A 20,203-nucleotide genomic window follows, 5' to 3' on the forward strand; every position below is an offset into this window, starting at 1 on the left:
AGAGGTGTCTTCAGTCCGGCCTAGCGGGGGCATGATGGCCCGTACTGTTTGTGTTGTACCCAGTGAATTGACTGAAAGTGACAACGGGACAGGAGAGGGCGCCATTTCCACTTGACTGGATACCTGTATGTTACACCATTAGTACCCATTAGAGGGATTTTTGTTTGACCCTGACAATATATATTCTTCTTAGATGATGAATTATATTTGCAAAGTTTGAAGCTTATCCAGCGCCAATCCAGAAACGAGAGAGACGATCAAATATGCGCGCCCTAAAAGACCCGATCACAAACATGTCGGCTTCTGCAGGCTGCTTTTCTCCTGTCAACAATGTGTGACACAGTTAAAGGTTGAACCTGTCTGCACATGAAAACACACCTCTGACTGAAGGCTGAGAACAATCTTATCATCCAGCCATCTGAACACAACCACACACTTACACACACACACACACACACACACTTACACACACACACACACACACACACACACACACGGAGGATGAAAGCGGTACGTTTCATACACATCGAGGCTCTGAAGAGAACCTGTCATAAATTAACGGTGTGTTTCCTGTATTTGGTTTGGAACGTGGCCAGACGTTCTCACGGTCTCTCTAAGGTTCTTCATATCTGCTTCAGACTTTAGCTGAGGATCAGACACGCATGTTCACACACACACGCAACAGTCATTAATGTGCGGCACCAACTAAAACACATAAACCCTGACAGATTAGGGGGGGCGAGGGTTTTCATTTGAAGTGCAGAGAGCTCGTTCCTCTGCAGCACATTTCAAATATTTTTAAAGCTTCATCGAGCACGAACGTGACTTCACATTTTTCTCTCTCTCTGTGCCGTCCTGTGTTTTTCTGCTCTAGAACAAAGGAGGCCTGTGTGTGTGTGTGAGCAATGTCTGAGGATTATGATTAACCCTTTGATTAGTTATCCTGTATAAGGAGAGGAAGGGGGGTGCAGAGGTGGAGTTGGAGATGATTGGGGAAATGTTAACAAGGTGATGAAATGTAATGTTATCAGTGACAGCACAGCTTTGATAAGTGACACACATCTCAACGGCTGATAATGTGTGTGTGTGTGTGTGTGTGTGTGTGTGTGTGTGTGTGTGTGTGTGGCATCATGCCAAGCCGTCACACCTTCTAGCAAACTCTTCAGTCGTTTCTTTTGTTGTCTTTGTTTCCAATGAAGTTACAAGAATACTTTTGTGTGTGTGCAGATCTTTTTTCTTGTATGTCAGATAAACATCTCAGTGACTCTGAAAGGAAAGCACAAAGTAATTTACTCAAGTGAGTCAAGCAAATACACAAAATCACCGAGAGCTCTGTACATCTGTTTTTCTCGACTTCAGTGAGAAAGTCGTGAGAAGTTGAGTCATGAACATCTATCAGCTGGTCTCTTACTGCCCGAGGTTCAACATCTCCGTGAAACAAAGATCCTCCCTCCTTACGCCTTTGTGTACACACAGGGACGACAGTAGTTTTAAAATTTGAATACCTGTATGGAGTAGAAATAAATTAGAAACACTTGGCATTGAACGTCTCAGAACAATAAATCAAACACACCCTTTCACAGGTGCTGTGTTTAGGAGGTAAAGAAAGACATGCATGTACAGTAGAGTATCGTTAAAATGAGTTACAGAACGATACCTGATCGTCATCTCACACACAGCTTGTGATGATCAAGGCAAATCACAATTTCCAGTGTGTGTGTGTGTGTGTGTGTGTGTGTGTGTGTGTGTGTGTGTGTGTGTGTGTGTGTGTGTGTGTGTGTGTGTGTCGATGTGTGTGTGTCGATGTGTGTGTGTGTTTCCTAGCTGCTGTGCCACTTTACGGACCAGTTCTCTCTTTAACTGTAGATGCAACTAAAATGTGTTTGTGTGTGTGTAAATAAGTACATACATTAGTCTGTGCATGTAGGTGTGTGCCAAGCAGCATTAAGTTTATTGCTCAGCAAAGTGACGCTCTCACACAGACACACACAGACACACACTCACACAGACACACACTCGCGGATAGACACAAACACACGCAGCACAGTGACACTGTGAGGAATCTGGCCGCTGGATATTTCCTCCATTCTGTCAGCCATTCATCTCTGCGAGGGAGGGATGAGCGAGGGGCGAGCGAGGGTTACAAAGAGAGAGAGAGAGAGAGAGAGAGAGAGAGAGTCTTCATTCAGCCGAGGGCGATCGTCCAAGAACATTCTGTCCTCGTTTGTGTTTGTGTGGCGAGCGAGAGAGAGAGAGAGAGAGCATATGTTTCATCACAAGCTGTGTGTATTTAAGCCGGACATATGAGACAACGTAAATACACACTGGTCTGACTTCAGCCTCCGTCTGTACGAGTTTTCTATTGTGCACGCTCCATCCTGATGTCACTCGCACGGTGAGAGCACATAAGTCGTCGTGCATCGTGTGAGTGGACATTCCAACACGACTTTTCTAAAATTGCACAGATTACACCAATTTAATGTTTTCACAGGAATAATGAAGGCAACGCTTAACAGCAGGATGAGTGCTATCAGATAGAGGGCCCCTTTAGGGAGGTTTCCTACTGTCATTGCAAACTTTGCACAGTGTGAGCCACTTCTGTGGTTTAAAGTTTGTCGGCACTCAGGGGGGCCCCTTACTGGCCTGGCGCCCCAAGCCGTCGCCTGCCTCTCCTGTTGATTAGCAACGCGTCTGTCTGTATGGTGCACCGTGGGGAGCATCATGACGTTCTGACAGGACGGAGAGAAAAACATCCTAGGATGATCAGGGCAGCTGCTTGCGATAGATGACGTCCATCATAACCGTAAACATTGCTCGCTAACTAACTCACCCTGGCCTCACCACATCGTCTAACTCCTTCCCTCTCGCATGGCGATACAGAACAATACACTCACAAACCACAAGAGCCTTAGTTAAGTTTCATATTTTATTTGTAAATATAGAAAATCTGAAGGCAGACAAAAACCACACTGCCCTCTTGTGTTCTGGAGGTGTAACTGCAGAACATCGGCCTATAGAGTATATCTGAGTCAGTGTGGGGTGAGGGGTGATGTGTGTGCATCAGTTATTTATCCACAGGACCTCTATCAGGTTCTCAGGGGGGCAGTTTGAGGTTAAATTGTGCAGAGAAACCCCTCTCACCTCAGGCAGCTCTATCCCCTTACCCCCCCCCCCCCCCCCCCCCCCCCCGACCCCCCTCACCCTTCAGTCTGTAGCTGTTTATTTGTGCAGCTCTCTCTCTAATCACAATCATGTTTTGTCTCCTGATTGGCTGCAGTAATGAGGTCCTGCAGGTCAACAGTACAGATCCTTATCCGCCTCTGTGTGTGTGTGTGTGTGTGTGTGTGTGTGTGTGTGTGTGTGTGTGTGTGTGTGTGTGTGTGTGTGTGAGTGTGTGTGTGTGTGCTACTAGAACATATGGATTCTTACTTATATTTTTCTTTACCTGATGGAACTCTGCTGTAGCTTTAACACACAGTGTGCTATTGCAGATTCAAAAGCACACACACATATGTGCACACACACCCACACACACACCCACACACACACACACACACACACACACACACACACACACACACACACACACACACACACACACACACACACACACACTGATTGATGACCTAGTTAATGTGGGTGTGTGAAATAGAGGAGAGCCAGGGGGTCTGACATCCATCCATCAGCTCCTCTCACTGAGGGAATATTCTGCTGCTAAACACACACTGTACTCTGTGTGTGTGTGTGTGTGTGTGTGTGTGTGTGTGTGTGTGTGTGCGTGTGTAGCTCTTTTGCTAAGGGAGATGAATGAGTTTTGGAAAGTGCCACATGTTCATGTCTGAATGTTCTGAGGAAAGTTTCCAGGTCAAACACACACACACACACACACACACACACACACACACACACACACACACACACAATGAAACCATGAGAGAGAGAGAGAGAGAGAGAGAGAGGCGACTGTAGTCACACATGCACAAAACAGTTTTCAGGTTGATCAGTGAGATACAGTTTTTCATTCTGACATTGCCCGATTGTTTTTCTGTCAGCCCTCTGGCAAAAAACTCTGATCGGAGTCAAGTTGATCTGACGTGTGAACGCACCAGAATAAATCCAGGACTTCTCCGCTCTGTTGTTGATCTTGAGAATGTGTCGTATGAGAGGTAGCATTGACATAAAGGAAAACATTCTCTTCATACACACTCTGTTGCTTTGTCCTCCACTCCTGCGTCGTCCTTTTGACATCATGTCTTGCCTCCTGAGATCCCACACATCCTGTCTAACGGAGAAAGTCTCCCGCTGTGAGGAACATGTGTGAACAAACTCCAGAACTTTGTAAAGCTGCAAAATTAAAATACAACAACCATGTTTGTGTGTCATGAATGCGTCTACCTCCTGTTTGGAAATCTCGCTAAAAATCCACACCAGACAGACTGAGGACATTAAAGGAAGAATGTGTGTCATTTTGATCCAGTAGATGTCGCCCTTGAGCGCCAGCATGAAACCAAAACAAACTGCTGTTTGGTCACGCCTCCTCCATACTGAAGCCTCCGCTCTCCTCTAGCGACACACCTCCAACCCCCTCCACTCACATTTGGAAGTTATCAACTAGAAAGTATCATAATTAAGCACAAGCGGCAGACAAAATTGTCCTTGTCTTTAGTTCCATTGTTTTGTTAGTATGCTAATGTTAGCGCTCTATAGTTAGCTCGTAGCTTCACATAGCATGTAAACTTACACAGAATGAGCGTGATCTAAAAACTCTTACTAACATCCAAATAATCAGTGAGTATGTTTTTCTTCTTCTCTCTAATTCTTGACTAAAACAGCTTTTATACACAAGGGGAGGAGCCGGCCGTCCCGTCCATGTTAACACAGCTCTGACAACAACACAGCCAGCGAGACATTTACAAAGGATAGACTTGATTTCTGATATATTTATGGATCAAATGTTGCACATTCTTCCTTTAATGTGTGTTAGTGATATTAGGTGATTCACCCCAATAAGTGTCAGTGGTTTCATTATAACTTCTTAATTTCTTTAAATGAGAGTCCTTCATATTTCAGATTTAATGGAGACAAAAAGTGTTTTTTAGAATAAACATTAAAAGCAGAATGAGGTGATGAAATTCAGCCAATGACGCAGCATGCAGTGAACTTTGACCCTTAACACACTTCCTCTTTGTCAGAGTGCAACTTTCAAGTTTTTACTAGTTTGGCCCACAGGGATTGTTTAGTGTCCTTTAAACATCCACGTGCATAGACTCAATGAAAAACCGCAAACAGACTGATGATTAAGCTGTGAAGCTCAGACATGTGATGTTTAATGAGCTGATAAAGATTTAAAAACGGCATCATGAGTCACTGAAAGAAAACCTGCGCGCATCCTCTGCTGAGGAGTCTAGCTATTAAGGTGGATGTCAGGGAGATTGTTAAGCAGCTGAATGCTGCGGGGTAAACGAGGATGTGATTCCTCTTTAGTCCTCATCCTGCATCCTCTACCTGCACCCTGAGGTCAAGAGTTCATCCTCAGACCAGAGAGGGTGCTGGGGTCTGCTAGATTCAGTGTGTACCGGTATGTCAGGTAAAAAATACTGCTTTTCTTTTAAGAGCACCATCACTCATAAGATGAGCAGCCCCATAACACCTGCAAAAAAGTATCCTGCACTGATATGCCTGCTGCATGCGGTTTGATGTTGTGTAGTTTGACCTTTGATAGCATGCTGTTTTAGAATGATGTTTAATCTGAGTTCTGATTCTGCATGTTGTTGTTGTTGTATGATGTTGTGTAGTCTGAGCTCTGATTCTGCATGTTGTTGCTGTATGATGTTGTGTAGTCTGAGCTCTGATTCTGCATGTTGTTGCTGTATGATGTTGTGTAGTCTGAGCTCTGATTCTGCATGTTGTTGTTGTATGATGTTGTGTAGACTGAGCTCTGATTCTACGTGTTGCTGCAGAGCGTGAGCTCACCGTGTGAACGTCTCTGCAGAGGAAAAGCCGCAGCTGTCAGATTAATCCACAGCAGGAAGCATCCTGTGAAATCTGGTGGGAGAAAAAGTATCACGTCTCACTAAAAGGAATGACTCCACGCAGTGCGGTAACACAACTCCACCTGTTTCCAACGCTCCAACCCAACAGTCCCACAGCTTTGCATATAACAGCAGGTCAGACACACTCTGTTAGACACAACACAGCGTCTCAGTTTGTCTCCGAGTTAAAGCTGTCCAGACCAGGGTTGTCAAGATACCAGAGTTTTAAACTTTGATATGATTCCAGTAAAAATCCAAAGAATTTAAAAACCTTTTTTTAATACATGGCAACAAAAATAGAAATCCAGACACGCTATATTGGGTAATTCATTGTTTTTGATTGGTAGAATGTGCAGGCAAACTTCTGCACAACTGCACACATACATTGGCAACATTTAGGTACTGAAACATTGCCAATGTATTTGTGCAATTTAGACAGCATGTCCTCCTCTTGGTCTGTTTGTTATTGACATTAATGTAACTGTTGAGACACCAGAAGGACTCAAGGAACGTCAGTATTTGCCGAACTGTGAAGTTGAGTTCCGTCTCTTTCGCTCTCTGCAGCTTCCTGTTAGCTGAAGATCTGAAGAAGCCTTTTTATTGCTTCGTTACTTTTTGATACTGTTGATCATTAAATAACAGAGATCATGTAGTTCTCAAATACATGGTTGGGTAAGAAAATGTTTTGAAGTACAGAAACACACAATGACAATGAATCTGTGGACAATGACCGAAAAAATCTGTGTGTCTGTGTGCACAAGGGATTGATTTAAAGTGAACTGCATCATCTTTCTAGCTTTTAAGCACACACACACACACACACACACACACACACACTTGTTGTTGTGCTGACTGAGCGCATATAGTCTGGGAAAAGTCCCCGAGTCAAGGACGGGAGGACTCAGAGTCATTATCACCTCCACATCTGCTCGCTTCACTCAAGACGAGACTCCCTCTGCGCTAATGTCTGTTAGATAACACACACACACACACACACACACACACACACACACACACACACACACACACACACACACACACACACACAGGAAGAGGAGGAAAAGGCAGGGACACACCAACACTAGGGGGCAGTCTAACACAGAGCATGAGGAGGAGTCAGGGGGTTGATCCCACAGAGGACACTTTTTTAACCCTTTAAACCCTCACACAGTCCTGACTCTCTCTGTGTTTATACTCACGACCATCACTTTTAAAATCAGACCAACTCTCTCATCTCTATGATCATCAGCTCGTTCGTTTAATGGTGCTGAACTTCTGCAGAGAGTTCACACTGAAGACAAAAGGTTTCATATCTGTCCCTCTTTTCCACGTGCACTCCTGACAGAGTCTGAATCGATTCAGGACATTCAGGCCCTGATTGTTCTGGTGAACTTTTCACACATGCACCTCACAGCAGCAGATATACCTGTGACAGGGGGCTGCAGGGAAAATTCCCCTTAAAGACAGAACAGAGTCAGACCCTTTGTTCACACATGCAGCGCTAAATGAGGGAAATGTTGAGCAGAGCAGACGTGTGTGAAAGAGATTTGATTCTCTCTTCTGTTTCATGAACATCAGACTCAAGTGAATGTGCACGGAAATGCTGGCTGGAGGTGTTTATGTATGCATGTTCCTGTGTGTGTGTTTTTTGGGGGGGAGGTGGGAGTTGTTGTGGTGTTTAAAGTGTGTGTGTAGCAGAGCAGTGTGTGATCCTTGATGTGGCTGCAGAGGAATGAGAGCGGTGGCTGCAGGAGGAGCTGCTTCATTCAGCTGTAATCTGAGTCTGATTAAAACAGCACACACACACACACACACACACACACACACACACACACACACACACACACACACACACACAGCAGGCACACACACACACACACACACACACACACACACACACACACACAGCAGGCACACACACACACACACACACACACACACACACACAGCGGGCACACACACACACACACACACACACACACACACACACACACACACACACACATAGCGGGCACACAGACAAACACACACACTCAAACACAAAAACACGCTTTTACTGATGTGAGTCCATAGCTCAATTATTGATTTTTATTGACCAAAGCTTCAGATTTTTTGATCATATTCAGGATATTGAGTTTAGATTTGTTAATATGAATGTTTAAAGCCTGAGTGATGTCACCTGTCTGTTCCTGCAGGGGGCGCTGGAGTCCCATCGATGGCGGTCTCCATGCTGGAAATGCTGTCTCAGTCTAACTTTCAGTCAACCTAACAACAGACTGAGAGCTGGAGCTGAGGCAGGTTTTAAGACTCCTGACAAACTGTTACACCACGCTCACCTGTCAATCATGTCAGCTACACGCCTTATTGTGAATAACTCTTATCCTTCATCAAATCAAAACTGATGAGTCATCAAAACATTCACCCCCCCGTACAGTGTGTGTCGATCGAGACATGAGCTAATCAGACCTATTTGTTTTTTTGAACCAGGCTGTAAACATGTTAATCTCTGCTGTAAAACAGGCTTTTTAGAATGGGTGTGTATGTGACTTCCTGTGCTTCTGCAGCCAGCCTCTAGTGGACACTCGAGGAACTGCAGGATTTTACTCTTCAACTTGGCTTCATTTGGAGGTTTCTGCTTGGTTAACCGAGAAACCTGAGGATTCATATCCCTGAATACATGATCATACATAATACTGCGGTGTGTATGTGTGTGTGTGTGTGTGTGTCCAGGTAAAGGTGTGTTGAATGAGTGTGTGAACTGATACGAGAACATTCGGTTCATTCAGTGCTGGTATATTTACTCTTAATACAGACTGATGGTGGTTAATATTACATCACTCTGCTCACACAGTCTGACTGTTTAATCTCAAACATTCAATATGATCAAATAAAAACATATCCTTCTCCGTCATATCTCACTGCAGAGACAGCTGCTGGAGATGTTTTGTAGATCTGTGAGAAAATATAAAAGATAAAAATCAGAAGATAAGGAGAATGAGAGAGGATCAGACACACTGAACTTTAAACAACTCACACCAAGATGTTTCTGCATCCGCCACCAAAACAACCCCCAACAACCTGTGCTCTGGATGTCTATACATCCTGTATGTGTGTGTGTGTATGTGTGTGTGTGTGTGTGTGCGTGTATGTGGTCACACACTCATTTTAATGTATTTGGCTGAATTTTAAATTCTATCACGTCCTGTTGCGTAGTTTCACGGTTGATGTCTTTCTGGTTTCTCACCACAATCTGAGAGAACATCTCAAAACCACTGATTCATCAGAGGAAATTCGATTTCTTGGAAAAGGAATAAAGAATGCAAATCCAGTGTTTAAGTGTTGAACATTTAAGTGTTCTTCCAACCCGAGTCGGAAACAAACAAACAGGAGGGAGGCTGGATGTTTTAAGGTCACATATTCTCCTCCTCACATATTCTCCTCCTCTTCATCCAGTTTAGTCTCAGAGCTCCTCAAAACATGTGTGTGAAGTTTCTTGTTCTAAATCCACTCTGATCCTGTATTTAATCATGTCTATAAACCCCTCTATTTCAGCCCTGCTCAGAACAGGCTGTTTCTGTGTCTGTACCTTTAAATATGTAAATGAGCTGCATCTGACCACGCCCCCTCTCTGGAAGGGCTTGAGTGTCTCAGGCTTTCTCGCTCCATGTTCTATTGTTTACAGTGAGAAGGCAGACTCAGAGGGCAGAACAAACACCTAGCTGTGGGAGTGTCACCCACCTGGGGGAGGGGTTACTGCCCTTTGTGATGTCATGAAGGGAAAATCTCCAAACGGCCTGTTTGAGCACACATTTTCTGAAAAGTGGAGCAGGTAAAAGACGGAGAGGATGGACTTTTCTCATCATTGGAGGGTTTGTAGACAGACTAGAGAAACATGTTGAAGTGGATTTATCATAATATGTGACCTTTAACTGTTAAATGACAAGAAAAAAACGTCACTGAGTGCGTTTTCCTGGACTTGAGTATCCTAGTTATGAGTCTTATTCTGATCATATTCAGGATGTGGCGTTTACATGCACTCAGGATAAATACTCGTATCCCTGTTTCTGCTTCCTGCATCTTATTTGTGAAGACGCCTGTGATGTTTATTTGTTACATCACAAACCGCGGTGATTTAGAAATCTGAGAAAAATGAGACCTTTGTGGCTTATTCTGGGCTTTGCTCTATAACGCCAACATCTCTTTCCAGATATGATGTATTCACCTCATTTCCAGCAACGGGAAAGACAATCTCAGTTTCTCCATCAGTTAAGAAGTAAGACGCTCTCTTTGCTGCCGCCATGTTTGTTCTGCTGATACATCACTTTGCTGAGGCCTCACCTGTGCAGGTAGTCTGTCAGAATCAGGGGTAAGGTGTATGTTTTCTTTTGGAATCCTTCAGGTAGCAGAATCTTGTTTCTCATAATTGGGATGAGGGCTGATCTGGGTTTCTGAAATCAGGATATGATGTTCACATGCACAAACACAAAAACGGGATACTTCAAAAACACGATGAAAACTGGGATACTCGAGTCCATGTAAACACACTCACAGTAAAAGTGAAAAAAAAATAATGTAACTTGTAATAATGTAGAATCATCCTTTACGTCATCTGGTACGTGGATCCCTGTGTGTGTGTGTGTGTGTGTGTGTGTGTGTGTGTGTGTGGGGTGTGTGTGTGTGTGTGTGTGTGTGTGATTGGCCTCAGTCCACAGAGTGTGTTTATATTAATGAGTTTGCAGATAGCTGCAGTATTGTCTGATTGCATTTGCTGAGTGTTAATCATTGTGTGCGTCAGAGTGTGTTTGTGTGTATTTGTGTGTAGTTTGTGTGCCTTCATTAAAATGTTAACCAGGCCACACGGACAATGGGCGCTCTGTCCGTCCTGCCGTCCTCTTCACTCTCTCTCTCTCTCTCTCTCCTTCATCTCCCTCTTTATCTTCATCAGTCCTCACAAACCCACAGTCGGCCCACAAACACGGACCTGTTTCTACTTTACCTTCAGTCCTTTTCTCTTCTTCTGTGGTTTTGGTTTCTGTGTCAGTCCGCTGTAGATTTAACATGAAAACATTTCCACTCTGTGTGACCTCTGCAGTCATAAATCTCATTATGTTCAGGCACGCTTAACATACTGAATTACCATTACATGAGGGTGTGCATATCCTCTGTCTGCAGTTACTTTTAAATTGCTTGTTTTTTGAATGGAGTTTAGTTAAAGCATCAATCAGTGAGATGTGTAGTGAGTGAAATGATAAAGTGAGCTTACTATATGATCAGACATTAAAGAAACATGCTATGTTGAAGTGCTGGCTTCTCTGACAACAATGCAGCAGCCAGTATGTCCTCCTTCTAACTTTACATTCTGCTCCTGAATGCTCTGGATTTGTTTGGACTAGAGAAGGTAGGCGGTTTTAAGACACCCCCACACGGCCGTTTTGGACGCCCCTCGGTTTGCCAGATATGAGAGCAGTTATCAGGTCAAACCAACAGGTGTTGCAGCAAGAGAAGTGGTTCAGATAGAAGTGATTGTACTCGACCTAAAAAGCCTCTGCATGTTTCTAATAAGCTCCACGAGCAGAAACGTGCTCAAACTAGGATCAATATTGGAGATACTTGAAAATGGAGAGAGGTTAGAATGCAGAAAGGTTTACAGACCGATGCAGAGCTGGATAAACACTGAAGCTTCAGAGTCCACCACATGGCAACCTGCTCGGCTTTCATTAAACTTTAACTCTCAACAAGAAAACAAATGATTGATCCAAAATGTTAAGCTATAACCTCAAATGTGGCAGTGTTTGTACATATATAATAATACAGTTTGTGTGTGTACATGTGGATGTGTGTGTGTGTGTGTGTGTGTGTGTGTGTGTGTGTGTGTGTGTGTGTTTTGTCTTGTAACCCAACATGTGTTCCAGCTCTATAACACTCAGTTGAAGCGTGGGAGCGGCGGTGCCTCTGCAGGCCGGGTTTCTGGTTCACCTGTCCCCGAGGATCAGAACTGAAGGAGGGCAGAGGAGGGGGCAGTCTTGGGGTAACTTGGTGTGAGAAGTGGGGTTTTTAGGGGATATGTACCCCCCTCCAGAGACCGGCCCTACATGTAGGGGGGTAATGTGGATCAAAGAGGCCCTGACACCCACGGGTCCTCAGGGACGTGTAGCCTCCGCCCTACCACCATCGCCCCCACACTCCCAGGCATCAAAGCAGCTATCGATGGTGACGGAGAAACAGGTGGGGAGGTCTGAGTGTGTGTGTGTGTGTGTGTGTGTGTGTGTGTGTGTGTGTGTCTGTCTGTCAGCACTGCAGCTGGACAGATATCTGCGGCTGCCACGATAAAAAATAAGGAGACACTTCCTCTTTTTTAGTTTCCCCTCAGAGAAATGAACTCTTCTTCACCACTCAACTCTGACACACACACACACACACACACACACACACACACACAATCACACATTCCTTAGTAGGCACATACACACATGAAAAGATGCACACTAATACTTTACTTTTTGAAAAAAATCTCCAAAAGGCTCCAACAACACAAACACAACCCAGGGGTCAAAGGTCAGCGACTGAATTATCTGAGGGGACACCTAGCAGACAGCTAGCAGCTCCCACCTGTCAATCAAAGAAGACACACCCCCTAATTCTACATCCCTTTAAGCCTTAACATAATGCAAACAGACGAGTTGAATAAACATTCAGCCCGTACAGTCGTCATGTATTTAAATGGCTGTAAAAATGAGCATTTTTGTTTGGATTTGCATGTGACATTTGAAGATTCTGCAGTCAGCCTCAAGTGGTCATACGAGGAACTGCAGGTATTTGCAATTCTGCATTCGCTTCATTTTTCAACACTGGGGGTTGCCGCTTGTAGCTACCTGTCCCGCATCAGGAGAGAAATGCTTCAGGGATTTCCTCTTTTTCTAGTGACAAAACAGAAAGGAAAATTCAGCAATTTATTTCCAGTAACGGATTACTTTTATGAAAAAATTAAGCTTAAGTCCTCAAAGCGTGCTTTCAGGGTTTGATTTCAACCCGCAGCACTTTGTCTCTCACACGGGTTTCTGCCTCTGTCCCCTGTCCTATGTCCACTAAAGGCATGAATGCCCAAAAGAAAGTAATCTGAGTACTCTATTAGATTACTTTATAACACGTTACCCTGAACACTCCCGATAGCAGAGTTCACGGAGAGAGCATCGAGTCATGTGGAGGGTAATTTATATCTGAGATTCAGCATAACCATCTTACTGTCACAAGGCTGTTTGTCTACACACACACACACACACACATTCAAAATGTGATGAGGTGTTGAAATTTAAAATATACAGCCTAACAGTGTATCAGGTTGTCTGAAGTAATTTGCAGTTCGATCCAGCAGCGGGCGCTCTCAGTGTAACATGACTATTAGATGCACTATTGACCTCAGTAAATAATGGGGCGCGATTTAGGGTTACTCCTCTCTCTGCAGACAGCAGCCAAATACTTTGGAGGAGAGACACAAGGTGCGCGAGATACCGCCAACTCTCCAAACTGGCTCGTAAATATTTGTGTGTTCCAGGAACCTCGTGCGCTCATATTGGGTGTTCTCATGATCAGGTAACGTTGGTTTTAGGCCCCTTGTTGCTACGGTTAAATAAAGTCATGAAATGTCTGTTCGGCATGTTGTGGAGTGGAGGGTTGGGGTTTGAATGTGTTCGAGCATTACCATGTCATTTTCTAAATTTGTTCAACGTTGTTTTATTGAAAAAGTGACGGCCCTAACACACACGCACACACATTTCCACTTTTCAAATTACAGCCTGGATTATTTCCCCTCCAATCAGGGCACACATCTGTCAGCAGCCCACCAATCACAGGCCTCCATGCTGCTTGTTGCTGTGCAGGTGGTCAGTTCAGACCTCAGGTGGTCGTTTCCCGCTGCAGCCTGTATTTAAAGGGGGGATTGCAGCCCCTCCCAGAACAGAGGATGTTTCAGAGTTGCGTATGCTGAACCCTCTGAGTTTGTTATGACAAATTGTTTTCCTGCCCCCCCCCCCCCCCCCCTTTTAAACATTTCTCTCTGACAGGTTTTATTGCAGCATCTGGTCCCACATTTCTGAGACAGATGCCTGATTCGACGCAGATTCTCTCAAAATAGATTCACCCTCGAACTATGACAGAGATTTTCCAAATTGGGGAGCGTTGAACATCCTGTGGTCACAGAGGATATCAGTCATTGATAGTTTTACAATAAATCTAAACATGATCCCCTTTTTGTGAAGTGTTTCCTCTGATTCAGGCTTATTTGGTCCAACTTGCAAATTGTGAGGTGCAGAGAATCGGGTTGGACCTGTGAGACTCAATAGCAGTGTCGATAAGCTCAAACGTTTTATTTTATTTAACTTTATTTCTGCCTTTATTTGACCAGGAAGTAAACTCCTTGGGATTAAATATCTCCTCATGAAGAGTGTCCTGGTCGAGACAGGCAGCAGTTTCAAACAAACAACGAGCAGCCTCACATACCAAAAAACAACAACAACACTTTATTAGACACAAGTTACACATATCAACGATAAATGTTTGTCAAGATCTCCCACAAACAGCTCAGAGAGAACATCTGCAGCCAGATGTGTCCGCCTCCAGGTCCTTCAACATCCTCTTAGAGATTCTCTGGTTTTGAAAAATGCCGAACCAGGTCCCTGTGGAACCAGGTTTCAATCCCCATCTCTGGATAACAATATCATTCAGATCACAGTGAGACTGACGACCTCATCTGTGTGACACATCCAGTCAGAATGTGTGTGTGTGTGAGAGAGAGAGTGTGTGGGTGTTGTCATGAAGATCCCTAAGCTGAGCGTGACAAACTCGCTGCTCATCCTCAGGAAATTAGAGAGCGTCCAGGGATGTGTGTGTCATTTCAAATGCAGTGTGTGTCCATAGTGGTTTACGTTTGTCGGTGTGTGTGCCGGTGAGCAAACCGACAATGGACGAGAGGTTTATGTGATGGTGTACAAATGTGGGTGTGTGTTCCTGCAGTGTGGGATCTGCTTTGTGTGTATGTGTGGGATCTCCCAATCATAGTGTTTAGGAATGTGCGATCACAGGCCACACTAACCACCTCACTTACACACACACACACACACACACACACACACACACACACACACACACACACACACACACACACACACACACAGACCGCTACAGTCAATAAAACCTATCCATTGTTTCTCACACACTCCCTTATCAGTGATGGTCTTATCATCTTACATCAGGAGACCCCCCTGCCCCCCAACTCGCCTGACAGGGAGAGTCTCCCGCTGTGAGGTGCATGTGTGAACAGCCAGGTCAGGAGAATATCCGGAGCAGTCCTCCTGAACTTCTCTCCATATTTCCAAGAGTGAAAACGGCTTTCATCAGAAATGTTTCAACCATTCCAAAAAAACAGGCATTTCAAGAGTTGTTCTCTGGTCGTCCTGGAGACAGACCTGAACAATCCTTATCCAGACTTTTTTATTACCAATGTGCATCATGATGTTCAGCATCCTTTCCTGTCCTTACATCGTGTGGTCATAGCGCTGCAGTGCGACTTTTAACGCCCTCTGTTGATGTCTTTGTGATCCTCTAACCGGCAGCCGGGGACACAGGGGATGGTTTTGTTCTTTATTGTTGTGTTTGTTACACAGAATCATCTTGTTTTCCCGAGAGTACAAACTTTAAAGAGGATAATTAGAGAGCTGTTGTGTCTCTGCTGGTGGAGAGCGGTCTCTCTGTGGGAGCCAATGACAGACTGAGATCGTCCTGTGTGTCTTCAGGAGGGACACGTTATGAGAGGCTGCGTGTACGACCTCACTGTCATGTGGCTACGGCCTGACAAACACAGTGAGTGTGTGTGTGTGTGTGTGTGTGTGTGTGTGTGTGTGTGTGTGTGTGTGTGTGTGTGTGTGTGGTAGAGTTCTGCCTACAGAGCTGTAAACAGTTTCTAAGTAGACCGACTCTCGGTTTATTCAGAGGGACATTCTGATGCTTTTTCAGTAACACAACATTCCTTAATTTCTCGTCTAAATCATGATGATAACTTGGTGTTTCAGTTTTCCACCTTTATGTTTGACGTTTGTGCACCCCTGAAAACGTCAGACTGCCCCTGATCGCTCCCTGAGTTAGTTTATTCTTAAGGCTGGGTATCTCCACTGATTACCTGAATCGATTCATTCCGATTCACAAGGTCCCTGATTGGATTTTAATTGATGCGATATTGATTAAGGGATAAATTCTGCTTCAATATGAGAAGGACTCTCAGAGAACTAATGTTGTAAGGAACCTTCTTACCGTTATTAAAAAGGTTTTTAGGTTATACATGTTTTTAGGTTTACATAAAAAATCATGTTCCTTGTGGCTCCTGAATTTGAACTGATTGTTGATACAGTGAGAATGTGTTGCTCTGGATGTCCAGCTGTCACACGTTAGGACGACTCTCTCTGCCAACAGAAGTGAAGTTGCGACGCTGTTTCACCTCTGCTTACAGTTTTGTGTTGGCCACTTCACCCAAATGTTTGTGTGTTGGTTACACATAGCGTGTGTCGAGTACATTAACCCTCTGAGGGTGACGCTGTCGAATATGACATATGGAATGTTGTCTTTACATGATCATTCATTAAATCAGCACCGTACAACATCTACAGCTTACTGTAAAATCCACTCGCTTCATCAAGTCCCCCGACTTTACGGTGTTTCAGAGGCTTTTCCATCCATCCCACTGAGAAGATCAGCGTATATTCAGTGACTGTCCGGATACAATCCTCCCAAAGTTAAATGTAATCCATGATGATTTATGTTGAAATTAAAATAGTGAAATAGTGTAACTTCTGTTAGCTCACTCGGCTAACACAAACATCTTGTTTTGGTCTGTGGACCAATCAGAGGCTGAATCTGCGATCAGCTGACATGTAAGGGCTGATGAGATGCCAGTGCAGCCTGAAGCAGACGTCACAGCCTGCTCTCAGGTCAGAAACACAAAAGACTAACTGATTTAGATAGATAGACGGGAAAGGGAATATTCCTGTCGGACGGGGGATCTCAAGACGCAAGAAGTGAAATAATGATGCTGAAGTTGACCATGAAGCAAGTCCGTTGCTATATTGACACTTTGTCTTATATGCTACATGTAGTTTGATTGTAGCTCCTTCACACCTGGAAAAATATTCTGTTCATAGTGTTGTATCTTTGCCTTTCCTACGTTATCCAATAGGGTTTTTTTTGCACCAAATCAAATGTTTTATCTCCACGAGTATTCAGGTAGCTGGTTGTCTTGGTTCCAGGATTAAGAATATGAATATAAGGAATTTATGGAATGTGAGCGGAGGATTGCTTCAGAAAAAGTGTGCTGTTGAGCTCCTTTCTCTTTGTTGCATTGACTTTGAATATAATCACATTAAATCATAAATGAGCTGCTCTGTGCTGTGAACACCTGAAGAAAGAGAATAATGTAGAATACCCACGTGGAGAGTGTTTGTGTTCCTGTCAGCTGCTCGGTCAGATAACTGTCAGCTTCCCGTCACTCCATCCTGCAGGCCCCGCCCCCAACTCCTTTATCACCACCGACTGAGAGTGTTGAGTCTTCAGGTGTCTGGATAACATCTCTCTCACACACACACACACACACACACACACACACACACACACACACACACACACACACACACACACACACACACACAGGGTCGTCCTTTAGATATCAAATCCAGATATCTGAATGTGGATCAGCTCTTGTTCCAGGTTTTTATCCTCCTCAGCTGCTCGGTGTGTTTCTGATAAGAAGCCCTGACGTCAGCGAGGCTTTCATTCACACACACACACACACACACACACACACACACACACACACACACACACACACACACATAAATATAAACCACCGTCCTGAACCGCTGGCTGCTGCACAGGAAGTGCTGCAGGCTTGAATTCCTTGCTCTATGGAACCTCAGCAGCCTAGGTACAAATCTAATCTGGATCGTTCACCACGGGTTTCCTCTAATAAAATCTCTCATCACGCCACGGCCTTCCTCCGCTCGCCTCGCCGTGTTTTTGATCTGATCCCGTCTTCTTCCTTGACGTCAGCGTGGCTGCTTCCCTGCTGGATATTTGTTTTCATACTCGTCCCGGAGAGATGAGAGTTTATATGAGTCTGATACCGAACTAATGAGACGAGAGGAGGGGCTCCAGGTACCTGCTGACCATCCAAAAACTGAGACCAGTCTAGATGTGAAAAGTCATGTTTGTACTAACTCTATTTTAGTGATCTCTTGCATCCTTCTGCAGCTTTGTCCTTTTTGAATGCCTGTGAGTAACCTGTATGATCTCAGCTCTGGAGATATTAAAGGTTCACTTCCTGCTTCAGCTCTGTCCTCTCATGTGGAGGTCCTGCACACAGCGGACAAGCTGCAGGTTGTACTAAATGCACATGCGGTGTGTGTGTGTGTGTGTGTGTGTGTGTGTGTGTGTGTGTGTGTGTGTGTGTGTGTCTGACCTCTTTGTTTACATGTCGACTTGTAAAAACTCTGCACACCGTCTCTGCTGTCAGCGGTCACATTATGCAAACATCACAGATCTGATCACATAGCAGACAGATCGGCCACAAGTTTGACTAAACAAATGAGAGAGACTCCCCTGATGTCACCTGAATAACACACACACACACACACACACACACACACACACACACACACACGCTGTAAATGTGTGTCTATCTGTCTATTAAGACCCTCCCTCAGGCCTCTGTGAGTCGACCCGCCTTGAGGCTGCGGTGATTGATGACTTGAGCCAGGGCCGAGCTGTAACCACACACAGAAACACACACACACAAACACACACACACAAACACACACAAACACACACAAACACACACACACAAACACACACATTACTCACCACAAAGATAAGCAAACGCTCAGGCACTAAGTGCTCCACAAACAGGTAACAGTGACCCCGTTTCTTCGTTTAGGAACTGTCCAGTGAGGAAGAGGAGGGAGAGAAGGTGCAGACCTGCGTGTAGCAGACTGTGACGGACTGACACAGGTAATGTGTCAACATGTAACACCTCCCCGCCCTCATAATGAAGTTCATCAGACTCGTTCTGTCACACACAAAAACTGTGACACCAATAAGACAGATTACAGCGGACATTTAAAAAATGTTAAACAGAAAAGATTTCAAAGGGACACAAATGGTCTCTGAAGACAAAAAAGAAATAAGTCATATGGAAATAAAAACATGCAAAACACAAACAAATATAGAAACAACTACAAAGTGACAAAAACACAAATGCAAAGAGGGACAAACAAAATAACTAAAAACGACTTCATAGAGACACAAGACAACTACAAAATGACACAATGCACCTCGAACGAGACCAAAGAACTACAAAGTGTGTGTAAACATGGGAAGTAACTTCAACAAGCAGCATTTCACAATAAAAGCACCGATCCATCTAACTGTAAAAGCAGAGTGAGGATTCTTCTTCTTTCTCAGGTGAACACGAAGGCCCAGTCCACATGTAGGCAGGTTGTTTTTTTAAATGGAGGTTTTCTCCTCACGCTCAGTCCTCAGAAACATCTTCGTCTACATGAAAACGCAAAATCTTTGTCATGAGTCCTTGACGTGAACATTTTCTCTTCATTCCTCTGCAATGAGCATTTCGTCGAACAGAGGAGAAACCGGCGCACAGCGTGACGTTACAAGAACAGAACTCTGTTTTCCCAGTCTACACAGAAACACCTTAAACTGAGTTTCTGAACATCTGAGACTTCAGTGACCTAAAACAGTTTGTGTATGAAAGGTCAAAACACACAGAAAAATCAACGTTTTCTACAGGTGAACGATGCGACTGACGGACTGCAGGTAAACCCATTACACGTTCATTGTTGCACCAAGTCAGTGGCTCATTAGCGCCACATAGTGGTGAGACGTTTAACCATCTTTTACAGACTTTTGCACGGATTCAATTTCAGTAAAAAGTTTACAGTCTCCTCTTTTTGAGTCAGCTGACCTGAGTCGACAGAAGTGAAGGAATGAGAAAAGATGTGAACGGAAAACAAATTCTCTGGAAGTTAGAGGTTTCGATAATCCAACCAGAAAACTGACAAAATACAATTAAGAAGACTCCCAAAAACTACAAAAAACTACAAATGACTACAAATACC

The sequence above is a fragment of the Labrus mixtus genome, chromosome 6 (assembly GCF_963584025.1).
Source record: "Labrus mixtus chromosome 6, fLabMix1.1, whole genome shotgun sequence".
Lineage (NCBI taxonomy): Eukaryota > Metazoa > Chordata > Actinopteri > Labriformes > Labridae > Labrus > Labrus mixtus.